Below are 17,581 nucleotides of genomic sequence, written 5' to 3' on the forward strand. Positions count from 1 at the left end.
AAAATGGCAGGGATTATAGGGGGTGAAAGGGCCCCACAAAGGCTGGAAGAAAAGGTTTCATGCTAATGAGGTGAGTGGCCTTTGTGTTTTTGGGCTGCTCTGGTTCATTACTAAAGTCCTATCTCAGGCTGCACCCCCTCACTCTGCAGCCCCAGCCTCTCATGTCCCCTCTGCGCCTAAAGAAGGATTTGATGGCAGCTCTGTTCAAACTAGATAATTATATCTTTTCAAGTCGGAATTAAGATAAAGAAAAGTGAGGCTGAGGCGGGTAGCCTTGATCCACCAGCAAACAAATTTGGCTGTTTGGTGCCCTCCCTTCTCTCAGCCCATTAATAGTCTCAGTCATCAGACAGGAGACTAATTCCCCTCTGGGTCAGGAACTGGGGGGCTGCTGCTCATTGGGGATGTGAATTCACATAAGGAGAAGGCCAGAGCCAAATTTAAATCAAACTATGGTTTATTACAAATATAATTAAACCTATTAGATATTAACACTATTATATATAAACCAACACCCCTAATAAACTTGGTTCAAAGATGGTACAACCTTACGGTCCCTTGTAGTGACCTTCTCCAGGAAATACTCAAGGTTTTGGGTCTAAGACTAATAGGAAATCCAGAATAATGTTTTTTAAATATTTGTACAATAATGATGATTTGTAAAATTTCCCCAAATGAAAATCTTCAAAAGGCAAAAGATTAAGAAACAGTTATTATTATTATTATTATTATTATTATTATTATTATTATTATTATTATTATTATTATTATTATTATATTAGTATATATATATATATATATATATATATATACAAACAAAAATTGGAGCACTTAATGGACTTTTAAAATCAGCAAAATGTATTAGGTACAAATAATATACATATATATATTTATTTATTTTGGCTAGGTTAGAAACAATGTAATTGAATTGCGATTGTAGAAATCTGCTGCGATTTTTTACACCCATAATCCTGTGACTGTTCAGACAAGGGGTGCAACCAATTTATAAAATGATATTATTAAGGGCACAATGCTGTTGTAGAATACACGAGTGGAATAAATATTATCAGTCCTATTCACTATTACAGCCCACAGAATTTTTTCTACTATGGAGAAATCGTGTAGGATCTGATCGCTGGTGTGTGTAGTGATCGGGCGGCAGTTTATTAGAGATAAAGGGGCAGGTATTCACAACTACAGAAATCAATAATTAAGTACTTATATTAGGAGTCCACTTCTCAGTACAGAACTGTGTGCCCTCATAGAAATACACCTGAAACCCCAGGATAAGCTCATTTTGGGATAGACCAGACATTCATTAGTTTGGATACATAAAAATAATTAATAATCATTTCAAATGAATTCATAATTAGTGATGATTTATAATAATAATAATAATAATAATAATAATAATAATAATAATAATAATAATAATAAATATGATGCAACTTTATGCAACGATTTAGATTTTAATTTCAGTGGAAAATATTTTAGGGACAGATGGAGAGTAAATATGGGGAGGAGGCAGAAAAAAACCAGGGCAGAACTAAAGGGGTAGTTCACCTTTAAATGAGCTGTAAGTAGGATGTAGAGAGGGATATTTTGAGACAATTTGAAATTGGTTTTCATTTTTTATTACCTTTAAGTTATTTAGCTTTTTATTCAGCAGCTCTCTAGTTTGCAATTTTAACCATCTGGTTGCTAGGGTCCAAAATACCCTAGCAACCATGTATTGATTTTAAGAGATTAGAATATGAATAGGAGAGGCCTGATTAGAAAGAGGAGTAATAAAAAGTAACAATAACAATACATTTGTAGCCTTACAGAGCATTTGTTTTTTAGAAGGGACCCCGATTTGAGTCAGAAGAATATATATATATATAATATTTTAAAAAAGACAAAATGAAGGCCAATTAAAATTTGCTTGGAATGAGCCACTCTTTAACATACTAAAAGTAAATTTAAAGGTGAACCACCCATTTAATATGCCAGTTAGTTATGTTGGAACCCACTATAGGAAACAATCACACTAACACAAACTTTATCCCAGATGTGTTATTGGCTGTTCTGCTCATTTCATACTCAGGGTAATTTAGTGCTAATGTCATGAATATAATTAGTGAGATATTTATTAGCGGGATGAGTCAGGAGCGCAGGCCTCTCAGGTGACTGGAATGAAGCTCTGGGTTCTACAGCAGTTTGGGACCAAAGTTTGGAATTTAAAGGGGTTGTTTACCTTTAAATTAACTGTTAGTTTATATTCTGAGACAATTTGCAATTGGTTTTCATTTTTTATTATTTTGTAGTTTTTGAGTTGTTTAGCTTTTTATTCAGTTTGTAATTTCAGCCATCTGGTTGCTAGGGTCCAAATAACCTTAGCAACCATGCACTGATTTGAATAAGAGACTGGAATATGAATAGGAGAGGCCTGAATAGAAAGAGGAGGAATAAAAAGTAGCAATAACAATACATTTGTAGCCTTACAGAGCATTTGTTTTTCAGATGGGGTCAGTGACCCCCATTTGGAGGCTGAAAAGAAGGCAAATAATGATAAAATGATAAAAAATAAATAATAAAGACCAGTTGAAAAGTTGCTTAGAATTAGCCATTCTAAAAGTTTGACCCCTTTAACTTAGAGGACAAGGAAAGTCTAAGTCACGAGGGGGGGGGATTGTAGAGACACTTGGGACCACCAAGAATTTTCTGGTTATGCCAATGGGCCAGTCCGACATTGGGAAAGAGATTAGAGTCACTGTGGCTGTGATTCCGGCTTTCCTTGTCCTGCAATTTTGTACCTGGGAAACAGGGGCCCATTGTGCTGCTGATTTACAGACCGATGGGGTAAATTGCACAAGTGCTGTTGCCAATAGCAACCAACCAGCAATTCGTTTTGACCAGTCTACTACAAATCAGAAAATGAAAGCCAAGTGCTGATCGGCAGGGTCGGACACGGACAGGGTCATCGGGGCACCTGGAAAAAACTTGGTGGGTCCAAGGCCTGGAGGGCCCCCTAACCCAGACCCACTACACTGATCCTACAATGATGTGATTTGTCCGTGGCTTCATGTCAGTGTATTTAATAAGCTCAAACAGTTTCCCCATCTGCATATCCTCCTGTGTGTAACAGGGCAACTGTCATGTGGCAATCAGCAGCCGTCGCTGGGAGAAAAACGACACAACGCTCATAAAACCTGGGCTTGACAAGTCAATAACACAACGGCAATGGTTTGTGTAGTTTAGTAAGACTGGTGGTATTAGGGGAAGTAGCAGAGATTTCCTGTAGGAAAGGGAATTAGTGGCAGTTGTAGATTTACTTATTGTAGGATATGGCTGTGGCACAGGGGGTACTGCAGTCAGGGGAGGGAACCCCAAGAGGTGCAAAAGTGCAATGTGTAGGCAGGGCTGGTCCTATCAAATGTGGGGCCCAATTAGGACCATGTTGGCGGGGCCCCTAGACAAAGTGTTGCTGGCTACTGACACACCAAGTATTTAGGAAAATAAGGGCATACAGGCACAAAATAGAAAGGAAAGGGGCAGACAAGGTAACATAATAGGGGCACACAGGGTAAGAGAGAGAGGGAGGAAATAGGAGAGTGGACTGGGCCAATTAGTTTGGGGCTGGGCCGATTCAGCTTCGGAGCAGGCTTGGTTGGATTGGGGGCAGGCAGGGCCTATCAAGGTTGGAGGAAAGCTGGGCCTATGAGAGTTGGGGGCAGGCTAGACCTATGGATTTGGGGATGGGCTGGACTCTCAAAGTTGGGGGCAGGCCAGGCAGCATCATGTGCTGAGGGAAATATTATCTGTGCTGCCCTGTGGTGCGGGGCCCCCCAGAGGTGCGGGGCCCAATTGGGCCCAATTGGGCCCAATTGGTCCAATTGGCCTAAGGCCGGCCCTGTGTGTAGGGGTTGCAGGCTTTGGGTGGATCATGGGTAAAATGGGAGTGGCCAGAAAAATTTGGGGTTATGGTTGTGTGTGTGTTGGCGTCCAGTGGGGGCCTGTTTGCAGCCCTCTGTGCTATAATTGTGCGGGACTAGAATTAATGATTTGGGTCAGTGCTAAAGGGGTTGTTCACCTTTAAATTAGCTGTTAGTATGATGTAGAGAGGGATAGTCTGAGACAATTTGCAATTGGTTTTCATTTTTTATTATTTGTGGTTTTTGACTTATTTAGCTTTTTATTCAGCAGCTCTCAGCCGTCTGGTTGCTAGGGTCCAAATTCCCCTAGCGACCATGTCTTGATTTCAATAAGAGACTGGATTATGAATAGGAGTGGCCCAAATAGAAAGACGAGTAATAAAAAGTAACAGTGACAATATTAAAATTTAACTTAAAGGTGTACCACCCCTTTTAAAGGATTCGGCCAAATCCAAACATTGTGGATTGGATTTATGTTAAAGGAGTTGGACTGAGGTGTGTGTTGCCCACCGGTACTGCAATGTCATGGGCCCCCTTTGTGACTTCAAGGGCCCCCTCCCTGATTGCCCCTCCCCCACATGCCCTGCACCGCCTCCTGTTTACCTGTTTTGCCCGCAGCATCCACAGGGAGCTGATCTGGGTTGAAGGAGGCCCACTGGGTTTTTTCCCGGTTTCCCTCCAGCTTAGTTCAAGTGATACAGTAATATTGTGTTAGAGTGTGTGTCTGTAATTGTGGAGTATTGTGTATCGGAAGGAACTGTATTTGCTGGTGATGGGCGAATTTCTCCAGTTTTGTTGAAAAATTTGTGAATTTCCCGCAAAATTTGCAAAAAAAATTGATACCAGCATCCAATTTTGGACATACATCCAAAAAGTCGGTTGTGTAAATTTTGACGCTGGCGTAAAAGTCAATGGGTGTCCGAATAGTGTTGACGCCTGGGCGATTTTGACGTGAGCGACTTTTCCGATGTGTGCCCAAAATTTTTTTGATGCAGACGAATTTTCACGGGAGATTTGTGAATTCGCTGGCGGCGAAATGTGGAAATTCGCCCCGAATTCGTGACAGGCGCATATATTAGCCCATCACTAGTAATTGCAATACAGTGTAAAGTAAGAGTAGATGGTGTAGGGAAGCCGTGTAAATGTAAATAGTGTCTGAGAATGGACGACACTGTGTATTGTATGGGGCAAGAACGGAATAAAAGTGGGGCAGTGCCACGTATAGTAAGGCAAGACAGTGGCAACAACTTGTTAGCTAAAAATCCATTGTTGTTGAGCTGCAACTCCCAGCATCCCCAGACATGTGAAGGTTGGAAAGCTGATATTTTGTGGCTTCCCTGCAAGATGGAGCAATAAATAAAACTTGTATAGACAGACTCACTTATACGGAGACCCTGTGCCCTTTAAAACACAAGCTGGGGGGGGGGGGGGCAAGAGGAGCAAGTCGGAGAAAATAAACCTTTCAATAATTCAGGGACATTGAGCCACTTCATGATTTACAGCAAATATCTTCAAATATTAAAGGGCACAGAATATTAACCAAGACGCAGAGACAAGGCAGGTTTCTGAAGACGTTGCAGCTCCGTTCCCTGGCAGTCCATTAGTTGGACCCAAGAATTGCTCATTGGAGCGACTCTGAAATTATTCTGTATTAAATCTGTGCCACAAATTGTGACTCTTGTACTAAGAGTTGGATATCAGTAGCCCGCCAGCCCACCATGACTTGCACCCGGGCCCAGCACCCTTAAGTGTAAATCTTCTGTGTTACTGCTCCTCTCACCTCTTCACACTGAACTGAAGGGCCAATATGTGCAGAATGTGGGTCTTTACCGGCAAACCTTTAGTTTGTGTGTTAGTCAACATGAACAACCCAATACTTGCTCTTGAATAAAGTGACATTTCCATCTGTTATAGATAATAATAAATATGGAACATCACTTATTAGAGGGACTTCCTGGTCACAAGGCGGCACCCAAATGAATCTGAAGGGACCCCCTTGTCAAAAGCTTTAACCCCAGTTCTTTCTAAAGGGACACACTGGTTACATTTGGGGAACACAACAAAAGAACACCCTGACCACAGGGCTGGCCCCAATTAATTCTAAACTACTCCTTTGTCACAAGGCTGTTCTCCAACTGATTATAAAGGTGCTCCTTGATCACAAGGTTGGCCCCCAATTCATTCCAATGGCACTCCTTGGTCACAAGTATAGCCCCCCAGCTGATTCTAAAGGGACTCCATGTTCACAAGGCTGCCCCCCAATTGATTTAAAAGGGACACCCTGGTCACAAGGATGGCCCCAAATGATTCTAAAGGCACCACTTGGTCACAAGGTTGGCCCCCAATTCATTCTAAACGTACTCCCTTCTCACAAGGTTGGCGCCCAATTGATTGTAAATGAACCTCTAGGTTACAAGGATGGCCTCCAACTGATTATAAAGGTGCTCCTTGATCACAGGTATAGCCCCCAGCTGATTCTAACTCCATGTTCACAAGGCTGCCCCCCAATTGATTATAAAGGGGTTCCCTGGTCACAAAGTTGGCCCCCAATTGATTGTAAATGAACCTCTAGGTCACAAGGCTGGCCCCCAATTCATTCTAAAGGTGTTCTTTGGCCACAAGGATAGCCCTTAACTGATTCTAAAGGGACTCCTAGGTCACAAAGGTACATACTGGTCACATGGCTGGTCCCCAATAGATTTTAAAGGTTCTCTTTGATTACAAGGCTGTCCCCCAATGGAGTTGAAGGCTATTGCTTGGTCACAAGGCTGGCCCCCAATTTATTCTACAGGGCCCCCCAGGGTTTCATGGCTGGAATCCAACTGATTCCAGAAGAACATCCAGGTCACAACAAGTCCAAGGCAATAGTGACATCATAATGATTCCAAAAGGGACTCCCCGGCCACAAAGTTGATATTGCTCAAAGGCCTATTTATAAGCCTAACAAATATATTCCTATAATATCACTGTGCTGGTGAGAAATCTGCAGATCACCATAGATTTGTACCAATAGTTTTTAGTGCAAACTGACACTGTGAAACAAGATAATATTAAATAAAAACATTCCTCTGATGCAATAAATTGAAGTTAATGTTTTTTTTCACCTGAGGGTTCAATGAGCTGGAACAAAACCCCCTTTCCTGATGATTTTTCTGACCTTTAATAAATCCAGGCCTCATTACCAGGAACCAGGAAAGGCTCCACCTCGGTGGTACTCGCAGCTCAGACCTTTTATCCAGGATCCTGTTAGGAATGTCCTACAATCCCTAATCCCATGTTCTGTGCCGGTAGCCTAACTCCTGTTGTGCCGTGCAACAGGGCTTCAAAGCTGCTCACAGATAATACAGCAATTCTCTGACTCCCTGCAGGGGATACACAAGTGGCAGTTTTGAGAACCTTCTGACCCCAGCGGTGACCTCTCCCAGGAGATACTTGTCCCGGTGAGACCCTCGGAGTCATTAAACCCCCGTATAAAGCTTAGTGAGAAATCACTTTGACTCCCCCAACCCCAAATCTCCCATTCAGCAGCAATTGGCTGGTAACTCATTCAGCACTTCTGCTGCTTATCCACTAAATGAAATGGGAAGCGCCATTACCCTGCAACTGATATTGTGGGGGACTGGGAGCGCCTCGACTCTCTCGTTTGCCTTTGTGGTTCCATCGGGCCCTTCTGCTGTTTAGAACCCAATTTAGTGTTGCCTTCCACTTATCTGTGTTTAATTTTGTCTGGTTACAAAGTTACATTTCATAAAGTGATACATTTAGGGAATTATTTACTAAAACTCAAATTTATGTCATATTTGTATTAATCCAAGCTCAACCAAAGTCCCATCCACGATTTTATCGTTTTTATCAATAAAATAACTCGAAAAAAATCGAGCTAAAACCCGAATCGTATCAATTTGTTGGATTTGTTGGAATCGCACAATTTTTTCTGGTAATCATCTCAAAACCCTAAATTATGGGACGAAACCGAGCGCAGATCATGATATCTTGTAAAAGGGACATCGGCCATTGACTTCTACATGATTTGAGATGGCGGATTTTCTGATTTGGAATTTTTGCTGTTTTGGTTTATAATAAATCTTTTTTTTTTTTTTGCCACGAAAAATTCGACTTTTTCCCCAAAAAACCCTTGAACTTGAAAAAATCAAGGTTGAGTATAGTAACACCCATAGTGTCCATCAAAGAGCTGTGTGTAAGGGCCCTCGTTCCCTTATCTCCTGGGGCCCTTTAACTAGAATCTGTGACATCACATTACTTGGGCCAATCAGTCCCTCTGCTTCCAGGGGCCCATTCTCTACATTGTAGTTATCTATACCCACCTATACCCATTATCTGTACTGCGGATATATTTAATGTAGCCTATCTATATTATCTATACTTCAGTTAGATATACACACCTATATCCACTATCTACACTGCAAGTGTCTATATCCATTCCATTATATACTGCAGGTATGGGACCTGTTATCCAGAATGCTTGGGACCTAGAGTTTTCTATAATTTGGGTCTCCATACCTTAAATGGGTGGTTTACCTTTATGTTAACTTTTAGTTTGTAATTTAATGGCTTAGTCTAAGCGACTTTTCAATTGGTCTTCATTATTTATTTTCTATAGTGTTGTAATTATTTTCCTTCTTCTTCTGACTCAGCTAAAAACAAATGCTCAGTAAGGCTAAAATGTATTGTTATTGCTATTTTATATTACTAATCTTCTACTCAGGCCTCTCCTATTCATATTCCAGTCTCTTATTCAAATCAGTGCATGGTTGTTAGGGTAATTTGGACCCTAGCAACCAGATGGCTGAAGTTGCAAACTGGAGAGCTAATGAATAAAAAGGTAAATAACTCAAAAACCACAAATAATAAAAAATGAAAACCAATTACAAATTGTCTCGGAATATCACTCTCTACATCATACTAACATGATTTAAAGGTGAACAACAACCTTTAAGTCTACTAAAATTTCCTTTAAACATTAATTAAGGCCCTCCAACGGGCTTCTCCAATCAATATCTGGCTAAAAGTCAGGCAGATGTTATTGGGCGGATCAAGGACCACATTGGTCAATCTGACTGCCCGTATTCTTCTCATTGTGATCCGATCATTGGTAGTGATGGGTGAATTTGGGGCATTTTGCTTTGCCGAAAAATTTGTGAATTTACAGCGAAATTCGCCAAACGGCTAAAGATTCACGAAACAGCGGTGGTGGCTCATTTTTCACGCTGGCGAAAATGCGCCGGCGTCCAAAAAAAATGGACGCTGGCACATTTCGCTAGCGAATTTGCGCCTGGCAAATAAATTCGCCCATCACTAATCATTGGGCCTAGGGCCCACAATCGAATCAGCCCAATATTGCCCACCACAATGTGGGCCCATCGGGGAGAGATCCGCTCATTGTATGGCCAGCTTTAGACCCAATGGGATTACTTAGTTGGGATCAAGTACAAGCTACTTAATACATAGAAAAAGGAAATATTTGAAAAAAATTTGATTATTTGGATAAAATGGAGTCTATGAGAGACGGCCTTTCTGTAATTCTGCGCTTACTGGATAATCGGTTTCTGGACAACGGATCTTTCTGTAATTTGGGTCTTCATGCCTTAGGTCTACAAGGAAATCATATAAACATTAAATAAAGCCAATAGGCTGGTTTTGCTTCCAATAAGGATTAATTATATCTTAGTTGGGATCAAGTACAAGCGACTGTTTTATTATTACACAGAAAAAGGAAATCATTTTTTAAAACTTGAATTATTTGATTGTAGTGGAGTGTATGGGAGAAAGTCTTTCCTTAATTCAGAGCTTTCTGGATAACGGATTTCCAGATAACGGATCCCATACCCGTACTTAAGTATTTTTTAAGCCTCAAGTACCTATACCCATCATCTATACTCTGGGTTTCCATGATAACTGGAGCAAGAAAGTGTTTTTAAAAGTCTGATTTAAACTAAACCCTAAAACTTTGATACATACCCGATTTTTTTTTTTTTTTTTTTTTTTATTAAACAAATGTTGAATGCAATTGTTGAATATTTATGTAACATTTGATTAAAATGGAGCAGCATTTTTTTTTTCCCACTACAATTTTTTAAATCATTCTTGGAAAATCGCATTTGAGCCAGGGGGAAAAGAAAAATGAACAGTTTTCAAATTTAAAAATAAATAAAGATGAACATAAAGAAATACAGAACTAATGAATCATAATCGGAGCACTGCAAACAATCAAATGTTTCATATTCACACACACATATATATAAATATATATATAATATAACCCTGGGGGGGTGAGGAAAGACCATAGAGGTGATTTAGTGCAAATTTCTGATTGTGCGACGTTATCACGCTGCGGCTTGTGCAAAAGAAATTACCCAGAGGGCTAATGGAGCAGATTACTGATCTCTGATTGGTGCATTGAGGCCGGGTCTCCCTATAGTTTATTCTGGGGAATTAGAGGAAAGGCAGGTGTAAATACTGCAGAGAATATGACAAGTGGGGCACAGCCCTTTCAATCAATTTTCACTTTCCCCATGTACAGTTATAGTGTAAGATACCTGTATATCTATAGAGCCAATTAGAAATTTTAGAAAAAAAAAAAGAATAATCTAGCGAATATTTCAATGTGGACTTTCCCTTTAAAATCCAGACATGCTTAATATATATGGGAATATTTAATCCATAAAAGAGATATGAGACAGCCCCTATGCTATTGCACCTGTGGCTTCTAAGGATGCTGGGAATTGTAGTCGAGAGATGTCTGTCATTCACTGCAACTGTCTTTATGTAAAAGTGAAGTGGCACTGAGGTGCCAACGTGGCACAGAGATTCAGGAGTTCAGACTGTCACACAACTGGCGCAGTCTCACAAGGAAACAGTCTGTGTCATCAGTGAACTGATTTCTCCTGTTATGTGATACAGGCTGTCTCTGTGCCAGGGAGAGAGTGAGACATTAATGGATACAATAAGGCAGGAGTGAGGCAAAGAGAGCAGAGAAACAACACCTCACTGCCATACACTTTACTGTGCCACCTCATTGCCATACACCTTACTGTGCCATCTCACTGCCATGCACCTTACTGTGCCATCTCACTGCCATGCACCTTACTGTGCCATCTCACTGCCATGCACCTTACTGTGCCATCTCACTGCCATACACCTTACTGTGCCATCTCACTGCCATACACCTTACTGTGCCATCTCACTGCCATGCACCTTACTGTGGCATCTCACTGCCATGCACCTTACTGTGCCACCTCATTGCCATGCACCTTACTGTGCCACCTCATTGCCATGCACCTTACTGTGCCATCTCACTGCCATGCACCTTACTGTGCCACCTCATTGCCATGCACCTTACTGTGCCACCTCATTGGCATGCACCTTACTGTGCCATCTCACTGCCATGCACCTTACTGTGCCACCTCACTGCCATGCACTTTACTGTGCCACCTCACTGCCATGCACCTTACTGTGCCACCTCACTGCCATGCACCTTACTGTGCCATCTCACTGCCATGCACCTTACTGTGCCACCTCACTGCCATGCACCTTACTGTGCCATCTCACTGCCATGCACCTTACTGTGCCACCTCACTGCCATGCACCTTACTGTGCCATCTCACTGCCATGCACCTTACTGGCATTAGTGAGATGGCACAGTAAGGTGCATGGCAGTGAGATGGCACAGTAAGGTGCATGGCAGTGAGGTGACACTAGGGTTGCCATCTGGCCAGTAAAAATGATGGTTGATGCCAAAAAGATAAATATATAGTGCATATTACAGTTTAGCCTCACTGTTGGACATTAATATTCACCTGTATATATACCATGTGACATGGTTGAGGGTAACACCCAGGGGGGGCCTTTAAATGGGGTATGTTTAATTGATTTTTTTAATCTTGACAAAGACTCTAGACAGCAGCCGAAACTTTGATTAATAAAAATTTGAACTTTTAAAAAATCCCAGGAGTGCTATATCCGATCCTACGTTTTTGTGCAGTTTTTCCTTGGAGCAGCACCCAGGTTATTGGATTTCTACACTGACGGTGTGCGGATCTGGTTCGGTTGTATATATATATATACACACAGTGGGCAGGGCCTGGGCATTAGCCTTTATTCAGAGAGAATCACACACACAAGTGGAGGATTTGTATATGTCCCAAGTATTTGATAATTCCTTTCCTTTATACTATTTGAATCTGTTGCATTCCCTTTAATGCCGTGGATATTTTCTATTTATACAGAGGTTAATAGACGCATATAGATGATGGGTTAAATATTAACCCACATGCACAGCCCTCAGCCTTTTCCAGCAAACTGCCTAATATCATTATTATTATTAGGCTTTATTTATATATTGCCCATAGACTGCTTTGCAGAGTATGTTCAATAATTCAGCCCCTGCCCCAGTGGAGCTTACAGTCTAATTTCCCTATCACACACAAACACACCGAGGGTCGTTTTCATCAGAAACCACTTAACCTACCGGAATATTTTTGTACCGTGGGTGGAACCCAGAGCACTCGAGGGAACCCCATGCAAACACAGGGAGAACATACAAATCACATGCAGATAGTGTCCTGCTCGGAATCAAACTCAAGACCCCAGTGCTGCAAAGCAACGATACTAACCCTGATGTCCTCAGTTTGAATCCGACCAGGGCACTGTCTGTTAAGAATCTGTATATTCTCCCCATGTCTGCTGGTGTCTCCTCCCACATCCTAATTAACATTATTTTGCTATAATTAGGGGAACTACCCCTAATGTGACTGCGTGTAGTGGTAGTAAAATTAGAGTGCAAGCTTATCTGGGGAAGGGACATATGGGGGTGACTGCAAATGCTCTGCATCAATAAATATATTTAAACATACACACAACCACACAGCTTATACAAGTACACTCATATATACACAAACACAAGATATAGACACAACACAGAGATAAATGACTATAACACATACATACACAAATACATACACAACTGCCATGAAAACCCAGGATCCCTGCACACCCACAAACCCTGACACATCTCTCACAGGTACACACGCGGCCCAGAAGAACACAAACATAGGCTGAAACCAAAAATCCACCAATCCACCCTGACCCAAAACGCAAACATAAACACACCAATGTATCACAGCTCCACAGACACAAACATTGGGATAAAAAAAACCAAGACAGATACGCAACGCTCTGCACCAACACTTACTTGCACACACACATAATCACATATACAACAAACTAGTCACACATAGATGTACACAAACGCACAGAGATACACATACACACCTCCATACAGACATACAAGTACACAACACACATACACAGGACTGCAAAAACACATAAAGAGATACACACATGTACCAAGACACACCCAGCTGTATACAGACATACATACAGAATTACCCTATATGTATAGACACACACACATATATATAGAAACACACACACACCTGTACACACAGGCAGATGAAAACATGCTGAACAATAACCCCCCAAAAAACCAGCCAGGCTGCTGTGGGTCGTGCAGTTCCCCTGCTCAGGCTGTGGCAGATACTGAGCCCGTCAGAGGGGCTTCCCCAATATTTATAGACCCCCCTCTCCCCATTCAGACCCCGGCTCCCGCGTCAGTGCAACACGACCCGGCCTGTGTCCCTCCTGCCTGAGAAACTGATCTGTGAAACGCGAGAAGTCGCTCTACACAATTCCCATGGCCTTGACATAAGGTACAGCGATAAATATACACCGCTAATGAGCAATTACCATATAATCACCTCCCAATTAGCTGCTATAATGATGAATTAAACATCGGAGCTGTTGGATTAGGTTTCCCGCTTTGTATATTATTTACTAGGGCCGCTAGTGTGGAGCTGCCACCATCACAAGAGACAGATATGGGATTATTCACCCAATAGGGCCCAAAGCTCGGGGACAAAGGGCTGCAGGGTTCAATTGCACGCAGCATAGGATGACAACTCTATATGATACTATTGTGTGCCCCATCCCTCTTGTCTCCAGCACAAACGCCGCACAAGTCAATCAGCCTGAGATGTACACACACAAACACACACGACCTGTCAATCACTGGAACCCCCCACCAACCGCTCATGGAAAATGTCATTGGGAGGAGCATAAAATGACATATTAATAAAGCCACTAATTACAGTTCTTATTGGCTCATTCCCCGTCTCACATACTCATGGTTTCTATTGTTTCCTCCACTGTAACACAAGGCGGCCTCAATAGAAAGAAGAGAGTAATTATGTTCGAATGGAACGATGTTTAATGGGGTTCAAATGAATTTTGTCTCGTAATATAAAAGTTGGCCAATAAAGAGACACAGCCCAAATAAGAGTTGGATCCCAAGTGTCAGGGGCATAACTACAGAGGAAGCAGACCCTGTGGCTGCAGGGGGGCCCGACAAGTACATGAGGGCCTAATTAATGAGTAATTACAATAAATATTGGTATAACAGGACAACCGCTGGATATGTTTGGGGCCCTAAAATTAATTTGCTGTGGGGACCAATAGCATTTAGTTACACCACTGTAAGTGGGATGATCCAAAGACATGCAACAATCTTCACTTATATCAAGTCCTGCTCCGAAACCCTCCGTGGTTCTGAGTTACATCAGTCAAGGGGTACTGGGAGTTGTACAACTGAATTGAACTGATGATATAAATTGCTGCTGCTGCTGCCGCCTTGCCCAATTGCCACCCTTATATCCCAATGTATTCAACCTGCCCTAATGTCTCCATCTTGTCCTACTCAGGGCTGGACTTGGGGTGAGACAGAAGAGGACACTGTCTAGGGTACAATGGGGAGGGTGGGCAACATGGAGGGGTAGAGTAGTGAGCCACTGACTGGTGGGGGGATGTGAAAAAGAGAGTGACCACAAGCTTATCCTACTGTCTCCATCTTGCCCTACTGTCACCATCTTGTCCTAATGTCTCCATCTTGCCCTATCATCTCCATCTTGCCCTTCTGTCTCCATCTTTTCCTTCTGTCATCATCTAGTCCTACCATCTCCATATTGCCCTTCTGTCTCAATCTCGCTCTACTGTCTCCATCTTGCTTTTCTGTCTCCATCTTGCCCATCTGTCTTTATTTTGGTATACTGTCTCCATCTTACCATACGTTTTCCTCTTGTCCTATGGTCTCCATCTTGCCCTTCTATCTCCACTTTTCCTACTGTCTCCATCTTGCCCTATTCTCTCCATTTTGATATTCTGTCTCCATCTTACCATACTTTTTCCTGTTGTCCCATGGCCTCCATCTTGTCCTACTATCTCCATCTTGCCCTTCTATCTCCATCTTGCCCTACTATATCCATCTTGCCCTATTGTCTCTCTCTCTTGTCCCTCTGTCTCCATCTTGCCCTACTGTCTCCATCTTGCCCTACTGTCTCCATCTTGCCCTACTGTCTCCATCTTGCCCTATTGTCTCTCTCTTGTCCCGCTGTCTCCAACTTGTCCTACTGTCTCCATCTTGTCTTACTGTTTCTATCTTGTCCTACTGTCTCCATCTTGCCCTATTGTCTCTCTCTTGTCCCACTGTCTCCATCTTGCCCTTCTGTCTCCATTTGCCCTATTGTCTCTCTTTTGTCCCACTGTCTCCATCTTGTCCTACTGTCTCCATCTTGTCCTACTGTCTCCATCTTGCCCTACTGTCTCCATCTTGTCCTACTGTCTCCATCTTGTCCTACTGTCTTCATCTTGTCCTACTTTCTCCAGCTTGCCCTACTCTCTCCATCTTGTCCTACTCTCTCCATCTTGTCCTACTGTCTCCATCTTGCCCTACTGTCTCCATCTTGCCCTACTGTCTCCATCTTGCCCTACTCTCTCCATCTTGTCCTACTCTCTCCATCTTGTCCTACTGTCTCCATCTTGCCCTTCTATCTCCATCTTGTTCTACTGTCTCCATCTTGCCCTTCTATCTCCACCACCCATGAGGCTGAACTTGCCACCCCCTATTTTTTTCTGACACTACTCCCAGCACCCTCGGCCAGCTGTGAATCAAATATTCAACATTTTTCAGAAAGTTTGTGATAATAAACAGAATGTGTTTTCCCAAAGTAGAGAACAAGCTGCTCCCGAGCAGATCCAACAACAATAATATCATTTCTACTGTGTGAGACCTGCAATTCAGACTCCTGAGAGGGGAACACAAGAGAGACTGAGGTTCAGTTACTGATCCAGCCCCTGGGAGACTGATAAGCACCCGCACTGTGTGTGTTATGGGCTCTGGAGCCAAACAAAGCCCTGCACCCACTGCCTGGAGCCCCAGCACAGAAACATCAGACATGGGAAGAAAGAGGAGAGATCTCTGCTGCTGGGACAAGGTGCCCTATAAACACTACATCACGGTATGTGCGCTCTATCTGCACCTATTAGAGCTTATATGTGCACTCTCTCTCTCTCTCTCTCTCTCTCTCTCTCTCTAGTAGTGGGGGTTCAGCATCTTTCACTTTGAGGATACAGCATGTGCACCCTCAGTGCAACACAATAAAATGCTTATAGAATATTTGCCCTCTCTAATACAGGGGATATGGTATGGGCACTCTCTCTTATATAATCAATATGGTATGGGCACTCTCTCTTATATAATCAATATGGTATGGGCACTCTCTCTTATATAATCAATATGGTATGGACACCCTCTCTAATATAATGGATATGGTATGGGCACTCTCTCTTATACAGGGGATATGATATGGGCACTTTCTCTAATATAATGGATATGGTATGGGCACTCTCTATAATACATTGGTGTGATCACTCTCTCTAATATAATCAATATGGTATGGGCACTCTCTCTAATATAATAATAATACAGGGATATGGTATGGGCACTTTCTCTAATATAATGGATATGGTATGGGCACTCTCTATAATACATTGGTATGGTCACTCTCTCTAATATAGGGGACATGGCTTACACTTTATCTAGAGTGTGGCTAATTAATATTAATTATTAATTCATAGTATTATTGCTACTACTACTAATAATATCATGTAAAGCACCAACATATATGGATTACATACAAATAAGTTCACTCTCTCTCTCTAGAATGGGGATATGACGTGTGCAGTCTCTAGAGAAGGAGGAATAAAGTATGAGGGCTATTAGCAGTCTCTCGGGAATGGGGTACAGCATGAGTAACACTTTTGGGGATATGTTGTTTGCACCCTCTTTTTTGGGCTTTGTGCAAGGGATCTGGTCTGTGCTCTCATTGGTGCTGAACATAATCACATTAGGAATTATTGATCTGTAATTGAATAGTAAAGTAATCAGACGAGAGTGGGGCGGAGAGATATCCAATCCGGTGCCTCGAATCCTTATTCACTGTAGCCTGAGGGGAACCAGAGGGAACATCACTATCAATTTATACTTTTATTTTTCCCCAAACGCCCCCTCCTTGTTATTTCCGTTTCCCACTAACCAACCACACTTGCCTGTGATACAGTCACTACTTTTATTTCTAATGATGAAATGATCCCAGTGATGTATAAATACAGCCACCCGCACCCCCTGTTCCACCCCACGCTCACATTTAGCATAAGTAAATAATGGAATAAAAGCTGTTTTTTTTTTCCCCCTACGAAGCAGACGTTTGCTGCCATTTCGCATAAATAAAGAGAATGAAAATATTTGCAGTCGCACG

This window comes from Xenopus laevis, chromosome 7L, assembly GCF_017654675.1.
Source record: "Xenopus laevis strain J_2021 chromosome 7L, Xenopus_laevis_v10.1, whole genome shotgun sequence".
Classification (NCBI taxonomy): domain Eukaryota; kingdom Metazoa; phylum Chordata; class Amphibia; order Anura; family Pipidae; genus Xenopus; species Xenopus laevis.